At 54.1% G+C, this 20,421-nt stretch overlaps 1 protein-coding gene across 1 annotated transcript in view; it reads right to left on the bottom strand.

Moving 5' to 3' along the window:
• LOC105494712 (collagen type VIII alpha 2 chain) overlaps positions 1-8,526 on the bottom strand; it is a 33,206-nt gene extending 24,680 nt beyond the window's left edge. The window contains exon 1 of the mRNA XM_011763428.3: positions 8,361-8,526. The gene's annotated coding sequence lies outside the window, so the exon portion shown is untranslated. The remainder of the gene's footprint in view (positions 1-8,360) is intronic.
• Positions 8,527-20,421: the final 11,895 nt, after the last annotated feature.

The raw sequence follows: 20,421 nt of genomic DNA, 5'->3' as shown, positions 1-20,421 counted from the left end.
CTGCATCCCGGCCGGGCGCGGTGGCTCAAGCCTGTAATCCCAGCACTTTGGGAGGCCGAGGCGGGCGGATCACAAGGTCAGGAGATCGAGACCACAGTGAAACCCCGTCTCTACTAAAAATACAAAAAATTAGCCGGGCGCGGTGGCGGGCGCCTGTAGTCCTAGCTACTCAGGAGGCTGAGGCAGGAGAATGGCGTGAACCCAGGAGGCGGAGCTTGCAGTGAGCTGAGATCGCGCCACTGCACTCCAGCCTGGGCAACAGCGTGAGACTCCGTCTTAAAAAAAAAAAAAAAAAAAAAAAAATGGTGTCTGCATCCCAAGTTCATTGTATGCACTGGACATAGCACTAGGCACACTCATCAGCACTACTGACTCCTGGAACCCTGGAAGGCTGGAACTGCTGTCCCATTTTACTGAGGAGGAGCACTAGGTGCCAGAGAGGTCACATCCATTCTCTAAGGAAACCAGGCTAGGAAGTGAAGGAGGTGGGATCCGAACCCAGCTCTGCCTGGCCCCCAGGTGGTTAAAAGCCCTGTACACCTGGGCTCCCTGAAGACCTCAGCCATGGGCCCTGCCCCCTACTCCTGCTCTACCCCACCTGTGCTGCCTCAACCTAGATGGCACCAGGGACAGGCAAGGCTGGGAGCAGAGTGGGCAGCTACTATCAGGTGCCTCAGGAGTCCGCTCCAGTGGGCCAAGGCCCCCTTGGTCTTACAAATAGGAAGTGGGGGTGAGTGGGTAAGCCAGGGCGGTGCCTGAGCCAACTTCAATGGGACTCTGTTCTTAACCTCCACCCCCAGCTGCCTTCCCTAATCCCCTCCTGGAGCCCCTCCCCTGGCGACGTCTCCCCTTTGCACAGAGCCTGCTGCTGTTGGCTAAATCCCAGACCAGATGTGGGTGGGACAGTCTGCACCCCCCACCCCCCACGCCCCACCAGCTTCTGAGAGCTGCAGGGTTCCAGGGAGGCTGGCCAGGGCCTCAGGCCCGCTTCCCCATTCCAACTTTCCAGACTGAGGTGCTGATGGCCATGAGGTGAACAATTGGCTCCTGCCAGCAATGGGGCTCATGGGAGAGGTTCCTATTTCTGAGCGCCTACTACGGGCAGGCTCTGGGCTAAAAATCTTTCTTTAAAAATCATGTCGGATTAAGAGGACCTCTCTGCATGCATCCTTATCTCAGCGCTAGCTCTTACTAGCATGAGACCTCCCTCTGGGCCTCAGCTTCTTCATCAGTGAAATGGGAACTCCAGGCATTATTTACTCCCGTAACCCTGGAAGGCTGGAACTGCTGTCCCATTTTACTGAGGAAGAGCGCTAGGTCCCAGAGAGGTCACATCCATTCTCCAAGGTAACCAGGCTAGGAAGTGAAGGGGGTGGAATCTGAACCCAGCTCTGCCCAGCCCATATAAAGCTGCCAAGCCCAGCTTCACAGAGCATTTGTGAGGATTAAACAAGTTAATTTTGTATAATGGACTCAGAGCAGTGCTTGGCATATATGAACGCTAAATAAATATGCCCTATTATAAATATAATCACTGGCCAGGCACAGTGGCTCATGCCTGTAATCCCAGCACTTTGGGAGGCCAAGGCGGGCAGATCACCTGAGGTCAGGAGTTCGAGACCAGTCTGACCAACATGGAGAAACTCCGTGTCTGCTAAAAATACAAAAATTAGCCGGGCATGGTAGCGGGTGCCTGTAATCCCAGCTACTTAAGAGGCTGAGGCAGGAGAATCGCTTGAACCTGGGAGGTAGAGGTTACAACGAGCTGAGATCATACCATTGCACTCCAGCCTAGGCAACAAGAGCAAAACTCCGTCTCAAAAAAATAAAAAATATAAATAAATAAATAAATAAATAAATAAATAAAATCACCACGACACCTCTCAACAGCCCTGTGAGGTTAGTATTATAAACTTGATTTTACAGATCAGAAACCGAGGCTCAGAGAGATGTCATTTGCCCAAGTTCCCCTAGCCAGGGAAGGACAGTCCCAGAGCTTGGCCCCAAGCTGAGCAAGTCCAAAGATGAGGACAGCCTCCTGGCTCCCCCGAGCTGAGGCATGGTGTGTACTGGGGTGGAGGTCGGTCCTCCGCACCCCCTCAGTCCCTCCTGCCTGACCCCCAGGGGTTCCACCCACAATCCAGCCCCTGCTGCCGCTACAGGAGGGGGCTCTGCATTCCTGGCTAAGCAGCCGGATTTGCTGTGCTCCAGGAACTATGAAAAGAATGCTTGCCATGAGCAGAGCCGTGGTTGCCTGTCAGGGAGCGTGGCCTGGAGTGCCCACGCAGAGCTTGGTGGCAGCCAGCACAGTGGGAAAGAAGGAGGCTAGCCAGAAAGGAGAACTTCCGGGTGGTGGGGGCTGTGGACACTGGACAGGTGTGGAGACCAAAGTGTTGGCCACCTGGGATCTTTCAGGAGAGAAGTGACCCCTCTACCCTGCAATCTAGGTTTCTCCTCACCATAAGCTGTAAGCAGAGGCAGGCTGGCACTGCTGACCCAGCTCATGGATGGGGTTACAGAGACTCAGAGGAAAACTCTCCTGAGGTCACACAGCAGCCAGTGGCAGAATTGAGACCAGAGGCCAGGACCCCCGGCTCAGACCCCGCTTCCTCCCAGAGGCTTCCCTTCCTCACAGGACCCACCAGGGACCACCAAAGGTTCCTAGATAACAGAAAATACCATCCCAGCCCTCACGGTTCTGGGCTCTCTCTGGGCCTGACCTTCTCATGCCTGCTATTCCTCCTTTCCCCCTCCACAAAAAAACCCCTGTGCTACGAAAATGCCCCACACACTGTAGACGTACGACAATTAAGATTCCATTCCTTTTGGGAGGCTCAGGCGGGCGGATCACTTGAGGTCAGGAGTTCAAGACCAGCCTGACCAACATGGCAAAACCCCGTCTCTACTAAAGATACAAAAATTAGCGGGCATGATGGTGCGCACTTGTAATCCCAGCTATTTGGGAGGCTGAGGCAGGAGAATTACTTGAACCCGGAAGACAGAGGTTGCAGTGAACCGCAATTGCACCACTGCACTCCAACCTGGGTGACAGAGAGAGACTCCATCTCAAAAAAATAAATAAATAAAGAGAGGCTGGGTGCAATGGCTCATGCCTGTAACCCCAGCACTTCGGGAGGCCGAGGCGGGCAGACCACAAGATCAGGAGTTCAAGACCAGCCTGACCAACATGGTGAAACCCCGTCTCTACTAAAAATGCAAAAACTAGCCAGGCTTGGTGGCACATGCCTGTAATCGCAGCTACTCAGGAGGCTGAGGCAAGAGAATCGCTTGAACCCGGGAGGCAGAGAGTACAATGAGCCGAGATGGCAAGATAATCGCTTGAACCTGGCAGGCAGAGTGCAGTGAGCCGAGATGGTGCCATTGCACTCCAGCCTGGGTGACAGAGCGAGACTCCATCTCAAAAAAAAGAAAAAGAAAAAGAAAAAAAGAAAGAAAAAAGAAAGAGAGAGAGGAAGGAAGGAAGGAAGAAAGAAAGGCCAGGCATGGTGGCTAACACCTATAATCCCAGCACTTTGGAAGGCCAAGGTGGGTGGATCACTTGAAGTCAGGAGTTCAAGACCAGCCTGGTCAACATGGTGAAACCTTGTCTCTACCAAAAATACAAAATTTAGCCGGGCCTGGTGGCACATACTTGTAATCCCAGTTATTTGGGAGGGTGAGGCAGGAGAATCGCTTGAATCCAGGAGGTGGAGATTGCAGTGAGCCAAGATCGCGCCACTGCACTCCAGCCCGGGCAACAGAGCGAGACTCCGTCAAAAAAAAAAAAGACCAGGCATGGCACAGTGGCTCACTCCTGTAATCCCAGCACTTTGGGAGGCCAAGGCGGGTGGATCATGAGGTCAGGAGTTTGAGACCAGCCTGGCCAATGTGGTGAAACCCCGTCTCTACTAAAAATACAAAAATTAGCCAGGCATGGTGGTGCTCACCTGTAGTCCCAGCTACTAGGGAGTCTGAGGCAGAAGAATGGCTAGAACCTGGGAGGTGGAGGTTGCAGTGAGCCGAGATCATGTCATTACACTCCAGCCTGCGTGACAGAGCGAGACTCTGTCAAAAAAAAAAAAAAAGTTGCTGTTCTACCTTCTTATTGGCTAGGCACAGCGACTCACCCCTGTAATCACAGCACTTTGGGAAGCCAAGGTGGGCGGATCACCTGAGGTCAAGTGTGCAAGACCAGCCTGGCCAACATGGTAAAACCCTGTCTCTACTAAAAATACAAAAAATTAGCCGGGCGTGGTGGTGGACGCCTGTAATCCCAGCTACTTGGGAGGCTGAGGCAGGAGAATCGTTTCAACCTGGGAGGTGGAGGTTGCAGTGAGCCAAGATTGCGCCACTGCACTCCAGCCTGTGCAACAAGAGCCAGACAAGAAAGAAAAGAAAGAAAAGAAAAGAAAAGAAAGAAAAAAAAGAAAAGAAAAGAGAAAAGAAAAGAGAGAAAGAGAGAGAGAAAAAAGAAAGAAAGAGAAAGAAAGAAAGAAAGAAAGAAAGAAAGAAAGAAAGAAAGAAAGAAAGAAAGAAAGAAAGAAAGAAAGAGAAAGAAAGAAAGAGGGAGGAAGGAAGGAAGGAGAAAGGACGGAAGGAAGGAGAAAGAAAGGAAGGAAGGAGCAAGAAAGGAAGGAAGGGAGGGAGGGAGGGAGGGAGGAAGGGAAAGAAAGGGAAAGGAAAGAAAAGAAAGGGAAGGGAGGGAAGGGAAGGAAGGGAAAGAAGGGAAGGAAGGGAAAGAAAGAAAAGAAAGAAATCACAGAACCTCAAGTGACAAGGTTCCCTCTGCTCCATGTCCTTTGAGGGAGGGCAGCCTTTGTGAGGAAGGGGACCTGGGCCTGGGATCCTGGCCTCTGTTTTGATTCTGCCGCTGGCTGCCATGTGACCTCAGGTGAGTTCCCCTCTGAGTCTCCATAACCCCATCCATGAGCTGGGCCAGCATTTGCCGCCTGGCTCTCCCTATGAGGCACTAACCCTCTGCCACCCCCACATGTGACCTCTTCCCCTTCAAGAGCCAGGAGGGCTGGGTGCAGTGGCTCATGCCTGTAATCCTAGCACTTTGGGAGGCCAAGGCAGGTGGATCATGAGGTCAGGAGATCCAGACCATGGTGAAACCCCATCTCTACTAAAAATACAAAAAATTAGCTGGGCGCAGTGGCGGGCACCTGTAGTCCCAGCTACTCAGGAGGCTGAGGCAGGAGAATGGCGTGAACCTGGGAGGCAGAGCTTGCAGTAAGCTGAGATCGCACCACTGCACTCCAGCCTGTGACAGAGCGAGACTCCATCTCAAAAAAAAAAAAAAAGAGCCAGGAATCCCAGCCCATCCAGGCTGCATGGGGACAGTCAGCCTCCAATTCAGAACTTTCCAAGAATCTGAATGGAAGCAGGGCCAGTCCTCCCCAGTCCACTTCTAGGATCCAACCAGAAAGGCGGAATGGACACTGATCAGACAATCTAGGTGCTACGCCCCCATCACACGTGTGACCTGGGACTACTCCTCACCTCTCTGCAGGCAAAACAACTCTGGAGACAAGTACAGCATTCCCATTTTAGAGATGTCAAACTGAGGCTCAGAGATGGGAAGTCCTAGGTCTGTCTGACTCCTAGTGCGAGCTCCTCTCCACACAACACATGCTGCCTCACTCAAGATCTGCTGTCCACACTCCACCCACTCTGGAAATGCCCTCAGAACAAAGTGGGCCTGGAATTCTCTTTCTGGGAGCCAGACTTCCATGACTGGTACTTGGGCACATGTGTGTCCACATATGGCCTCACAAACCCACCCAGGCTTCAGGGCTACACTCAGTCCCCAGCTCCCAGTCATCTCAACTTATCAGACCTCAGGGCCAAACCCACATCTCCCGTGCACCTGCCTTCTCTGGGGACAGGCCACAGCCATCTAGTGCAAGGCTCCTGGCCCCACTGCCAACCGGCTTACTCCTTTCCATCTACTTCTTCCTCTCATCCCCATGGCAACCGCCCACTTCATCCCCTGTCACCTTTCTCCTTAAACTCTGCCCAGCCTCCTCCATGATCTCCCTTGCCTTGAAGATCCCCCCTTCATCCTTGTTCCCCAGAGCAGCCAGAGTGATCTCCAGACTGTATCATTTGCAGCTCACACCCTTTCTCTGGACAGGGCCCTTAGAAATCTGACCTCAAAGTCATGAGTCCCTCCTGCTCCCCAGTGTGATCCAACAGTGCCCATTACTCACTGTCCCTGAGAGAACCTTGAAGCCTCCCCCTTCACACCTCTGCACGAACTGTGCCCTCAGCCGGGAATGCCCTCCCATTCACCCTTTCCATCCCCTGCACCTGTCAAAATTATCATCCTTGAAAGCCCTGGCCAGATCATCTCTTAGGTGCCACCTTCCCTGATCTGCACTTCAGCTTGCATGGTGCCCCTCCTCGGTACCTAGTAGCGCACCGTGGAACCACAGCCACACCCCATAGGAGAGGCCGCTGTGTCTCTCTCGTTCCTTCGTCCCGACACTAAGTTCCTCCTGCCACGGATGGGACCAGCTCATCTGAGGCCCCACTTCCCTATAAGAGGCGTCCCATCCCTGCCACTGAGAGCTCTGGAGCGGGCTGGGGGGCCAGCAGGGCAAGGAAGCTGGGACTGTGCATCCTTTGTTCCAGCTCAGGCAGGAGCAGAGAAGGTAGTGGAGTACAGGGGCTCAGGCTGACAGCCCTGCTTAGTATCTTTCTCCTCCTTCTTGCTAACAGACACATTCACTTCCATATTTTCTTTCCCCTTCCTCTGAGCCAAAGAGCGGAAATTCTCATTTTCACTGCGGTAGACAAGTGAAACCAGAGAAAGAGACCCTGGTGAGCGTGTCTGGGTGTGAGCGTATGTGTGTGTGTGCCGTCCTGTCTGAGTATGTCTGGCTGGGGCACGTGGGGCCTGCCATGTGTCTGTAGGAGTTTGGGTGTGTGTGCACGCGTCTGCCTGTGTCTTGTGGTGGTGTATGTTTCAGTGGAGGAGTGTGTCCGCATGAATCTAATGAATGTTTGGGTCGGTGTGTGACATGCGTGGCTCTCAGAAGGGTGCAAGGCTGTGTGTGGCTAGGTGAATGTGTCTGTGGTTTCTCCTCACTATCCTCTGGGGTCATTGTGTGTCCAAGCGTTTGTAGGTGTTCACCAGTCCAGCGGGAAGCCAGTGAGGGCGCCTATGCCCTGACCGAGACCACCAACCACGGTGTCTCTCCAGAGATCAACAATTCCTGCCCTGAGGCCCCATCAGCTTGGGGCAGTAAAAGGATCAGTCGATCTTAGCTCAGTCCCCAGAGAGGGACCTCAGGCTGCCTGACCCTCCAGCCATCCAGCTGCACGGCCCCCAGACCTTTCAAATGCCCAGTACAGCTGCTGGGAGGTTGTCCTTGCTAAAGGGACTCTGCTAAGAGGAGTGGATGGGTCCCTGCTGCCAGCCTGAGCAAAAGGTGCTGAAAGCAGACAGGAGGGATGACTTCTGGTTGCCCGGGCACCCCTAAGAGGTCAGCCGCATGTCTGTGTCAGGAACCCAGCATGGCCTCACACAGGCACACACACGTGTGCGCACACATACAACCAGCAAAGTTTTCCCCATGGCAATGGCGTTCCTGGGCCCCTCTGGCCGAATAGCATTTCTCTACCTGGAGGATTTCTGGGGCTAGGGTGGCTCCAGACCCAGGGCAGAGACACCGGGAGGTTGTTCTGGGGCCCTGGGACCCCAGTTCCTCTTGGCCAGGCAGTGGCTCTCACCCACTGCAAGTCTCGGTCTGGAGCTAGGGGGATGCTGAGCCCCTGACAGGGACATTCCTGGGAACCTGTCTCCAGTTTGGGGCGAGGGGACTGACAGGGCACCTAGAATAGGAGGAACTTGGGGGCTAAGGCGGAAAACCTTATAACTGGGAGGTCTCCAGCAAATCAGCAATGGCAGAGAGATGGGGGCAGGAGTGAGAGCGGGGAGGATGCTAAGGCCCCTCACTCCCTCCTCTCTCCTCCATCACCCTGCGAAGGCAGACTTGTTATCCCCACTTTAGAGGTAGGACGGGAGACCGGGAGGTGGTGACGCGCCCAGAGCCACCTCGTCGGGGAGGGGAGGTTCCTCAAGGCACTGTCTGATGCTGGAGCCCTCACTGCTGGGAGAGGAAGGGAGGAGGGGGCTTTCCTGGGATCCTGCCTGGGAGGGAACGGAGCGCAGGGAACGGGATGGCCTCCCCCATCCTAAGGCAACCCCCTGGCCCAAGTCCCCCACCGCGTCCCCATCCCAGAGTCCGAGGCGCCGGCCCTGCCGTCCCGCATGGTGCTGGGGGAAGCCCAGCCCAGGTCCTGCCCTCGGATTCCCCCAACCCGAGCCCCAGTGCCCGCCTCCCCGCCTTTACCTGCGGGCGCGGCCGCCGGGCGCCGCTCCCGGCCCTCGAGGGCGGCCCGGGCGGCGCGGGCTCCGCACAGGGGCGTCCGCGGCTGGGCGGGCGGCGTCGGGGTCCGGGGTCCGCGCCGGCGGGGTTCCGCGTCGCTCTGCCGGCCGCCCCTCGCGGCTGCCGGAGTGGGCGGGTAGCGGGAGGGACGCGTCGGGGCGGGGCCTCCGCCCTCTTCTTTCCACAGCCACGGCCAAGGCCCGCGCCCCTCCCGGCCCAGCGCGGCCTCGGACGGCTGCCTCCCTCCCCGACACCCACGCAGAGCCCCCGCCACACACGCGCTCCTGGACGGCCCGCCCCCACCCCTCCCGTCCACCTGACCCGCGGCTCGTTCACCAGGGAGTCCGCGCAGCCCCTGCCCTCGAGAGGCCATCCGCCTGGCTGGACGGACGCGGCTGCTGAGAAGGACGGCCAGGCGCGGTCCTGCAGGGAAGGGGCAGCTCGGGCTGGCGGCCCCCCACTAAGGAGTCCCCAGAAGGCTGCCTGCAGACGTGACCTCGGTAGGCTGAGCCCGGAGGACTCACAGGGGCCAGTCGTGGTCCGCACATTCAGGCTTTAGGGCATTGAACCGGGGTCACAGAGGCAGGCGGAGCAGGCTGAGGCTGGCCAGACCTAGTCCCCGGGAAAGGGGGAGTCACGGAAGGCTCTGGAGCGGGGCAGTCATGTGGTCAGATTTGTGTTTTGGAAAGAGCCGCCCAAAGCTGTGTGGAGGAAGATAGAGGCAGGACACCGAGGAGGCTGCGGGAATACCCTGGCATGGTCCCATGAGGTGGACAGTGAGGGGGAAGGGAAGGGAGGTCCCAGTGTGAGGGGAGTGAGCAGGTGAATTAGGCAGAGTTTGGGCGAGGGGCCTAGGAAGAGTCAGTGTCAAGGACAGTGCGCAGGCTTTGGGCTAGGCCTGGGGGCGGTGGGGTCTAGCAGAAGGAGGAGGGCGGATGCAATGAGTTGGATGAGCCTGTGGGACTTCCACGGATCCGGAAGGGAGGTGAGAGTTCTGGGAGAGCGAGGAGGAGTCCACAGTTTGCAGATGGCGACTGATGCCATAGAGTAAGGAGCGGGCCCAGGGAGGCGGGCAGGGCACGGCCAGGACACTCATCAGCATTCACGGGGCTGCAGAGGAAGAGGGGTTGGCAAAGGAGACTGAGAAGGTGGCAGGGACCGGGAGAGCAGTGGCCCAGCAGGCAAAGGCAGAGTGCTTCTAGAAGTCCAGGGAGGCTCGCAGGATGGGCTGTCACAGAAGGACATCCTTAGGGACAGCAATTAAGGGTTGGAGGTTGAGGTGGGGGTAGGGGCAGTAGCCAAGCAGCAGGGGAGGAAGGGGGAGGCAGCAAGGGCAGGGGGAAGGGGAGATGAGGTCAGGAGAGGACTCTGGGGTGTGGGTGTGTGTGTGCGTGTTTGTGTGCGTGTATGCATGTAGGTTGGTGTGGGCGTGGGTGTGTGCGCATGTAGGTAGGTGTGTACGTGTGTATGTGTGTGTGCGTGCCTGTGTGTGTGTGTGCACACGTGCATGTAGGTGGGTGTGGGCATAAGTGGAGGTATGTGTGCTTGGGGGTGTGTGTGTGCGCGTGCCTGTGTGTGTGTGTGCACACGTGCATGTAGGTGGTTGTGGGCATATGTGGAGGTATGTATGCTTGGGTGTGTGTGTGTGTGCGTGTGTGTGCATGGGTGTGGGGGAGTTTGCATGTGTGTGGGTGTGTGGAGGTGTGGGGGGTGTATTCCTGTGTGTGCATGTGGGGAGGTATGTGTGCATGGGGGGGTGTGGGGGGGTGGCTGTGTGTGGGGGTGGGAGTGTGGGTGGCTATATGTGGGTGTGTGGATGTGGCTATGTGGCTTTGTGTGGGTGTGTGTGGCTGTGGGGGGGTGTGTGTGGCTATGTGGGTGTATGTACATGTGACTTTGTGTGTGTGACTGTGGGGTGGGGGGTGTGTGGCTGTGTGAGTGGGAGTGTGTGTATGTGTGTGGCTGTGTGTGACTGTGTGTGGGTGTGTGGGTGTGGCTGTGGGTGTGGATGTGCATGTGGCTGTGTGTGGGAGGTGGGAGTGTGTGTGTGGCTTGGTGTGGGTGTGTGTGGTTACGTGGGTGTGGGTGGGTGTGTGTCTGTGTAGGGGGATGTGGGTGGCTGTGTGTGTGGGTGTGTGAGTGTGGCTGTGTGTGTGTGTGTGTTTTCTAAGCAGGAAAGAGCAGAGCCTTCACCAGGTCCAGGAAAGGAGCAGGGAGGGCCCCCAGGCTGTCCCGGGTCAGGGCCCACCCCCCTCAACCTTCCCCCTCCTGCTGCCTGCCCTCTGAGGGCCTCCCACTTTTCTGTCCCCCTGCCAAGGTACACACCAGCCCCGCCTCTCCACAACGGGGCCTCTCACCCTCACCTACCGTCAGAGCCTGGCCTACTCCATCCCACCTGTCAGAATTGGGGGTAATTGTCAGGGGTCTTTGGGTGTGGCCTCCAGGCCTGAACTACAGGGGACCCAGACTAGGGCGCTGCCCAGAGAAGGGAGGGGTCCTGGCTGGCAGGGTGCCAAGGAGGACACCGACTGAGGGGGGATTACTGAAGCCTGACCCCGAAGCTGGTGTGGAAACTGGACCCTGCATGGGGATCTGATGGGGGTTGAGTGTGCTTGGGGATAGACTTGGGAAGGGGTGGGAGCTAGGCAGCAGGGACTAAAGGTTGACAGCAAAGACCCTGGAGTTAGACTGCCTGGGTTCAAATCCAAGTGCCACCACCCACCAGCCACATGCCACTGGGCAAACAACCCCTGGTGCCTCAGTTTCTCCATCTGGGAAGCTCTCATAGGCATGTTGTGAAGATGACAGTCAATCCATGCAGAGCACTTTACTCTGAGTGTGAGCTGTTCAGAGAGAAGGGAGGGAGGGCTGCATGAAGTGGGGCCTGGTGACACAAGTGGGCAAGGGAGAGACACGCTGTGTGGGGAAGGGGCTCCCACGGGCTTCACACCCACACTCGGACACAAATTCAGCTGGTCTCCCACTCAGATCCCACCCCTGGGTCTCCTGACTCACTCCTTATACTTTTCCTGGGGTCCTCAGGCCTGATTCTATGAGGTACACACCTGTCCCAGTCCCCTCCCTTTCCCCCCAACCCCTGCCCCACCTGCCCCTGCCCAGTGCCTTGCAGGGAGGGAGGGCTGCAGCTCCTTCTCCTTTCAACCAGCCCTGGACGCCAAGTCTGGGCCCTGTCTCGTGGCCAGATCCTGTGGCCCTGGTGTTCACTGGCCATCAGGGAACTCCCCAACCCCGAGAGGTGCCTCAGCTCCCCATCCCCCAGTAGAGGCTGACAGCTGTGCCATGACCTTGTGGCCGCTGTCTGCTTATCCACCAGCTATTTGCTCAGAGGTCGTGGACTCTCACACCAAGGCTCATCTCTTGACTAGACAAGGCCAAACTCCCAGCCAGACTCCTCACCCGTCTCTACCAGGGGCTTCCACCTTGGCCTGTCTCTGGTGGTGTCTGGATATCAGTGGGTCAGCTCTGCCTGTGATCACCTGCTGTGTGGCCTTGGGCAAGTTGCTACCCCTCTCTGGGCTTCAGTTCCCTCAGCCACAACAATCAGAAGCTGGCCAGCAAGGCTTCAAGGACTGCTCTAGGCCTGGGCAGGGGTATCAAATGGGGTGGGTGGTTAAAGTGAACCAGACGCAACATGTAACTTGCTTAGCACGGCCCCTGGCAGAGTCAGCTCTGGCACCAGCCTGGTGGTTCAGACAGTGGGCTGAGGAGTCCAGCAGACCTGGGTTTGGATCCCAGTGCTGCCTGTCTATAGCTGTGGGCAAGTGACCTCATTTCTCTAAAACCTCAAATTCCTCCTTTATCTCAAGCCTGTAATCCCAGCACTTTGGGAGGCCGAGACGGGCGGATCACGAGGTCAGGAGATCGAGACCATCCTGGCTAACACGGTGAAACCCCGTCTCTACTACAAAATACAAAAAAACTAGCCGGGCGAGGTGGCGGGCGCCTGTAGTCCCAGCTACTCGGGAGGCTGAGGAAGGAGAATGGCATAAACCTGGGAGACAGAGCTTGCAGTGAGCTGAGATCCGGCCACTGTACTCCAGCCTGGGTGACAGAGCAAGACTCCGTCTCAAAAAAAAAAAAAAAAAAAAAAAAAAAAAAAAAAATTCCTCCTTTATGAAAGGGGGATAACAGCCCCTGATGACGAACAGCAAACACTCAGGGCTCTTGCCCCATGCCAGGCACTGTTCTGAGCGCTTTATGTGGATTAACTCATTTAATCCTTACAACAACTCTTTGAGGTTGGTCTCTTTATTGTCCCCACTTTGTAGATGGGAAAACTGAGGCACAGAGGGCTTAACTCACTCATGGCCACACAGCTGGGAAGAGAGAGCTGGGATGTGGCTCCAGGCAAGCTGGCTCATCATCTTCCACTTTACCATTGTGCTATCCCGTCTCTTGGAAGAGATAGTGAGCTCCGCCTGTAATCCTAGCACTTTGGGAGGCCTAGGCAGGCAGATCACAAGGTCAAGAGATCAAGACTATCCTGGCCAATATAGTGAAACCCCATCTCTACTAAAAATACAAAAATTAGCCGGTAGTGGTGGCAGGTGCCTGTAGTCCCAGCTACTCAGGAGGCTGAGACAGGAGAATTGCTTGAACCTGGGAGGCAGAGGCTGCAGTGAGCTGAGATCGTGCCACTGCACTCCAGACGGGCAACAGAGCAAGACTCCATCTAAAAAAAAAAGAGAGAGAGATAATGAGCTCTCTCCACCAGGTGAGGATACAAGAAGACACACATCTATAAACCATGAAGGGGCTTTCATCAAAAACCTGACCATGTTGGCACACCGATCTCAGACTTTCAGGCTCCAGAATGATGAGAAATAAATGTTTAAACCAAAAGAGAGAGAGAGAGAATAATAAAGGGCTTAATACAAGCCTGGCACATAGTAATGGGTCAATAATAGTTGGGCGTTTAATAATAATAAATGCAGTCACAGAACTTTGGGAGGCTGGAGTGGGAGGATCACTGGAGCCCAGGAATTTGAGACTGCCCTGGGCAACATAATGAGACCCTGTCTCTCAATAAATAAATTAGCTGGGCTGGCCAGACGCCGTGGCTTACGCCTGTAATCCCAGCACTTTGGGAGGCCAAGGCGGGCAGATCACCTGAGGTTAGGAGTTTGAGACCAGCCTGACCAATACGGAGAAACCTCGTCTCTACTAAAATACAAAATTAGCCAGGCGTGGTGGCACATGCCTGTAATCCCAGCTACTCAGGAGGCTGAGGCAGGAGAATCACTTGAACCTCGGAGGCAGAGGTTGAGGTGAGCAGAGATTGTGCCACTGCACTCCAGCCTGGGCAGCAAGAGTGAAATTGTGTCTCAAATAAATAAATAAATAAGCAAGCGGGATGTGGTGGTACACATCTGGAATCCCAGCTACTCAGGAGGCTGAGGTGGGAGAATTGCTTAAGCCCAGGAATTTGAGGCTACAGTGACCTTTGATCATGTCACTGAACTCCAGACAGGGTAATAAAGTGAGACCCTGTCTCTAATAATAATAATAATAATAATGATAATAATAATGTTAGTAATCCAGCCAGGTGCGGTAGCTCACACCTGTAATCCCAGTGCTTTGGGAAGCCAAGGTGGGTAGATTGCTTGAGGTAAGAAGTGTGAGATCAGCCTGGCCAACATGGTGAAACCCTGTCTCTACTAAAAATACAGAAATTAGCTGGGCGTGGTTGTGGGCGCCTGTAATCCCAGCTACTCGGGAGGCTGAGGCAGGAAAATCGCTTGAACCGGGGAGGCAGAGGTTGCAGTGACCTGAGTTAGCGCCATTGCACTCCAGCCTTGGCGACACAGCGAAACTTCGTCTCCAATAATAATAATAATAATAATAATAATAATAATAATAATAATGTTAGTTATCCTGATTACTATTACCTTATTTTCTTTTTCCTTCTAAATTTCTATTGATCTGCCAATAAGAAAACCCTCTGAGCCCCAACCGCCCCAGGTTGGAGCCTGGGAGGTCCTGGATGGGACCCTCCTTTGGCCCTCCTTTCTGTCTGTCTGGCAACCTGAAGGGAAGGGTGTGTGCACAGATGTGTGGCCCAGGATGTGCAGATAGTCTGGGGAGGAGGTGCAATACTCTGAATTCCTATTCCACCAAGGCCGGCCCTTCACTCCCCACATCTGCTGGAAGGCTGAACTCCTGCTTCTAAGATTCCTGGGAAGTCCTTCCCTCTGTCTAGCTCTCCTTCCTTCTTTTGAGTTGCCAACAGCCTCTCCTCCCAGGCAGGGTTGATGGAGACCCCTCCTGCAGCCCCCACCATTCTCCCTACTTCCACCCCAGGGGATCTCTTGGCCTCATCCTCAAAAATCCCAGCAATGCAGTGGAAATTAAAGTTACCTTAAATATTCTAATCTTATAACAATTTTGCTTCAATCAACATCTAAATGTGACCACATGTGTCTAGACCACCCAGCGGCCTGGTTGGTGTGGGGGAACAGAAGACAGAGAGCTGCTCTCAGACATGGGCCTGGCTCTGGGGGGCTTCCTGGGGAGAGGTCTGCTGGTCTTTGGGTCCTTCCCTCGGCTTTCTCCAGGCCTGCCCACACTGAGCTATCCTTCCCCTCTTCGCCTTCCCTCAGATAGCCCAGGGAGCCCCAGGCCTTATACTCTCTCCCTAACAACTTGGCTGGGGAAGGCCGGGGGGCAGAGGGGCTCCATAGGCAAGCGGAGGTCAGAGGTGGTTTCATGGGAGTCACACAGGGCTCCTCACTCCCGAGGGCCTGACTTAACGCTCTCCTGGGTTGTCTTGGAGTTCATAATAATTTCTGAACTAAGGGCTTCATGTTCATTTTGTGCTGAGCCCCATAAAGTATATCCTGGTGGAGGGCTCCCCTGCACTCACACCTCTCTCTCTCTGTGATCTCCCCACTCTATACTCACAGTCCATACCCAGTCAAGGCTGGTTTCAGTGGCTCACATCTGTAATCCCAGCACTTGGGGAAGCGAAGGTGGAAGGATTGCTTGAGTCCAGGAGTTTGAGACCAGCCTGGGCAACAAAGTGAGACTCTGTCTCTACAAAACATTAGTCTCAGCTAGGGGGCAGGAGGACCACTTGAGCCTGGAAGAGTGAGGCTGCAGTGAGCTGGGATCACACCACTGCCCTCCAGCCTGGGTGACAGAGCAAGACTCTGTCTCTAAAAAAATAATAAAATAAAAATTAAAAACATGTATTTATTTATTTTTGAGACGGAGTTTCACTCTTGTCACCCAGGCCAGAGTGCAATGGCACGATCTCAGCTCACTGCAACCTCTGCCTCCCAGGTTCAAGCGATTCTCCTGCCTCAGCCTCCCGAGTAACTGGGATTACAGGTGCATCCATGATTACAGGTTGCACCATCCCAGGTGCAACCATGCCCAGCAAATTTTTGTATTTTTAGTAGAGACAGGGTTACGCCATGTTGGCCCAGATGGTCTCAAACTCCTGACCTCAGGTGATCCACCCGCCTTGCCCTCCCACAGTGCTGGGATTACAGGCATGAGCCACCGCACCCAGCCAATAAACATTTATTGAGCATCTACTTTGTGCTGACAAGCTGTGCTAGATGCTTGGGGCTACAGTGAGGAACAACATAGACATGCCCTGATTTCACAAACTTACCCTCCTTACACATTCAGACATTCATATATCCATCCATGCAGTGGTTTTGCAAGATGTTCCCCAATAACAATCAAGCTCTTCATAACTGCCAGTAAGGGAATACTCAGCATAGGCCATGACATTTATATATATCATCTTGTGTCATCCTTAAAACAGCCAGCAAGGGAGGCATTATAAGTCCCATTTTCCAGATGAAAAAAACTGAGGCTCAAAGGTCAAATCATTTGTCCAGTGTCACATGGCTAATAACTAGCAGAGCCAGGACTTCCCCTATTTCCTCATTTTTAATCTCTCTCCCTGACCCCACATTGCATTCAGCTGCTTCCCCATGGGCAGAAGGTCCCGGCAGGTTGGGCTAAAGTCTAGGTCAGCTCCACGTCCCCAGCCCCTAACACAGAGCTACATTTTTGTTAAATGAAAGAATTCAGGCGGGCTGAGGTGGCTCACGCCTGTAATCCCAGCACTTTGGGAGGCTGAGGAGGGTGGATCACGAGGTCAGGAGTTCAAGACCAGCCTGGACAAGATGGTGAAACCCTGTCTCTACTGAAAATACAAAAATTAGCCGGGCATGGTGGCAGGCACCTGTACAGCTACTTGGGGGGCCTGAGGCAGAGAATTGCTTGAACCCAGGAGGCGGAGGTTGCAGTGAGCTGAGATCACACCACTGCACTCCAGCCTGAGTAACAGAGTAAGACTCTGTCTTAAAAATAAAAAAGAAAAAGGAAAAGAAAGAAAAGAAAAGAAAAGGAAGAATTTGACCAGGCATGGTGGCTCAAGCCTGTAATCCCAGCACTTTGGGAGGCCAAGGCGGGCGGATCACTTGAGGTCAGGAGTTCAAGACTAGCCTGGTCAACATGGTGAAACCCCATCTCTAAAAAAAAATACAAAAATTGAGGTGGGGCACAGTGGCTCATGCCTATAATCCCAGCACTTTAGGAGGCGTAGGCAAGCGAATCACGAGGTCAGGAGTTCGAGACCTGGCCTGGCCAATATGGTGAAACCCCAATCTACACTAAAAATACAAAAATTAGCCAGGCATGGTGGCACACGCCTGTAGTCTCAGCTACTCAGGAGGCTGACACAAAAGAATCGCTTGAACCCGGGAGGCGGAGTTTGCAGTGAGCCGAGATCATGCCACAGCACTCCAACCTGGGCAACAGAGCAAGACTCTGTTTCGAAAAACAAAAAACAAAAAAAATTAGCTTGGTGTGGTGGCATACACCTGTAGTCCCACCTACTCAGGAAGCTGAGGTAGGAGAATTGCTTGGACCTGGGAGGCAGAGGTTGCAGTGAGTTGAGATTGTGGCACTGCAGCACTTCAGCAGCATGGGTGACAGAGCCAGACTCTGTCTCAAAAAAAAAAAAAAAAGGAATTCACACCAGACACAGTGCCCAAGGAACACCAGGAAACAGACACTGAAACCCAAAAACGTAAATACATAACATGTAATGTACTGGATAAGAGCTTTGTGTTCAAGTCCTGACTATCTGGGTTCAAGTGCTGAATCCACCGTATACTAGCTGTGCTCCTCAGTCTCCTCATCTGCAGATAGTGGTAGGGCTGTGGTGAATGCTAAATGAGAAATACATGTGAAGTACTGGCCTATCACCTGACTAGCGCTGGCACATGGCCACTCTGCAATAAAGATTAGCTATTGCTATGACTAACATTCATCCACACTCACTGGCAAATGTCCTCCCGCCCATGCGCACCACCCTCCCAATCCCTCCTCTAGCCTAGCTCAGTCATAGATGCCCTCATGGTTGACAGTCCGGGCTCCCAGAGCCAAGAGGAAAGAGCAGCTGCTTCTCTGCATCCCCTGGGCTGTACCTGGGCCAGCCCATGTGAGCTCCTCACCAGCTCTGGGTTCCATCAGAGATGGCTTCCTGGAGGAGGCCTGGACCCAACGTGGGTGAGGGAGCCAGGGTGAAGCAGGAGAGTGCTACTCTGTGTCCTGGCTCCCTCCATTGTTCTTCACAACACCCTCTCCCCCAGCCTCTGCTGCAACGGCCTCCCTCCACCCCCTTCCCCCTTCCCACAGTAGAAATTTTCCTCTCTCCTCCTGCCAGAGTGTAAATTGCCCCCAGGAATGCACTGAGTCCCACTGCTCCCCTGGCAGTGGCCGGCGGCTGTCCTGGGGTCAGGCCTGGCCCTACATCAAAGGCTGGGGATCAGTAACAGCAGCTCCTTGCCTGCCACCACCCTCCCCTCCTCTCTCCTACCCTCCCACCGGCCCTTTGGCTTCCAAAACACAGCACATGGTAGCACTTAAGCTCTGGGAGGACATTTTTCCTGCACCCCCACCCCCTACTAGCCACAATGAACTACTTGTTAGGAGACTATTTTAATTTTACTGAATGCAATTTCTGCTCCTGAGGCTTCTGTTGCCACCCGCTTCTTGGCCTTGGATGCCCAGTACAAATGTAGGGGAGGCCAACCCTCCAGGAGAAGATGAAACCTGAATGTGGAAATTTCACTGGTGTTGGAGGTCTGGGGCAGGAATGGGACAGTGTTACATCAGGGGAATGGGGCTGGTGCTCTGGCCTCCACTCAGGAAGTAAGGGGGGTTGATTAGGGGAGGGCTCAGAGCTAGCTTGTACAACTCAGGAGGCCAGCATGAGAGTTTGAAGTATGTATGTGACCAGACATCCTTGGCCAATGCTCTCTTCCAATGTCCTGGCTCCAGTAGGCAGGCGCTTAGCCTGGCAGCTATATGTGAGCTTTGCTTTCAGGTCCTGTAGGGCTGATTGGAGTGGGAGCACTTCCAGTCTCCGGTCAGCCTCTAAGATTTGCTCCATCAGGTGCATCTTCTAGCAAATTCTGAAAACCAGGGGTCCAATGGTCACTTTCTGGGACAGTACAGTGGTGGTTTGGAGACCCCTGGTGGCCAAAGGCTGAAGACTGAGACTTTTCCTTAGAGCTCCACCCAGCCAGCCCCAGGCCCGAAGGCCACCAGCATCAACCACCCAGCTCCAGAACTCCCCAAAAATCCTCGTCAGTCAGCCTCTCCCATATAGCCAGGCTCACCTGCCCCATCTTGCTGGGAGGGAATGGCCTAGCCTAGGGGGCTGTCTCAGCCTCATAGTCATAGTAAGAGAGGGATGTGTAATCTACAACCAATCAACGACATGGGTGGGGACCAGGAAGTTAGTTTGCTGGGGATTGCATGCTCCAAATACTTCTGCAGTCTCCAGCTCTTTCCTTCCCTCAGCCCCAGTCGTGGGGCTGTAACTGGGAAAAGTCACTAAGGGAGCTTTGTTTCCACAGCTCCCTAATCCTGTAATGTTGCCCAAGTTTAACGTTGGGAAAGGAAATATCTAAAACCTCACAGCATACAAACCGCTGCTCAAAAGTAGGCTGTGGTACCCAGAGGAGAGGAAGGGCGAGGGTCCCCCTGGAGAAGGGAAAGGGCGGTGCGGCTGACTTTTTTTTGGCAGGGTCTAGACACTACATAAAGCTTTCCACATCTGGGCCCCAACATTCGTTCCCTTAATCTCTTTCATTCATTCAGACTCCATTGTGACTGGACTGAGACCCACACCGAGTGCTGACACAGTTGACCAAAATTTAGTCACTGCCCTGGGACCCCAAATTATAATATGGAGGGGGACATAAAGAGGCTCAGAGGATGTCCCTATATTTGGGGACATGAAACTGACCATCCCTCCTTGGTGGCCTAATCCAGCTAGAGCAGGTAAGTCCTGTGCAAACTGCCCTTCTCAGTGGTTCTGAAAACCCTGGTCCTTCCCTTGCACAACCAAACCACATCTCAAGCACAATGCATCAAAAACTGGCTCCCCCCATCTCAGGCCTGCACACAGACTTCAGGCAAGGCCTGGGACCCCATTTCCCTCCAACAACCTGAGTGTCTAAACCTCAGGGCCTTAGGCTATCCCTAAGCAGTGCTACCAAATACAGCCTGACACAATCTCTTGCTTCCTCCCTTTAAAAGCTATCTCAAGCTCTCTAAGCCTGGGAGAGGGAGCTGTGGGCCTGTTCCCTTTTCCCCCACAGTGCTAACCTGGCAGTAAAAGAGAATCTTCATTAAGAGCATGAGTTTTGCCCTTTGGCCCAGCTTTGAACCCTAGCTTTTCCACTTACTCACTGTATGACCTGGGCAACTTGTGGCCTCCACTCTAAAAATGGAATTCTTGTGAGCTGGTTAATGCATGCAAACTGTTCAGTAGTGTATTTCAAGTGGTAAGCACTCAATAAATGGCACCCCAACAACAGGGTCTACATGGCCTTTCTAGCCAAACCTTCCAACTTGGTGGCCAAGTGCCCTGGACAGTTCATTTTAGGTGCGTCTGGAATAATGGTCTGCTTCTAGATTTTGCTGCACACACTAGAGCCAAAAGCGACTCTGAAGGGGCTTCAGTTGCTTA

This window comes from Macaca nemestrina, chromosome 1 (genome assembly GCF_043159975.1).
Source record: "Macaca nemestrina isolate mMacNem1 chromosome 1, mMacNem.hap1, whole genome shotgun sequence".
NCBI lineage: Eukaryota > Metazoa > Chordata > Mammalia > Primates > Cercopithecidae > Macaca > Macaca nemestrina.
Note: the sequence above shows the minus strand (reverse complement) of the source record. Positions and strands in the feature narration are given on the sequence as shown.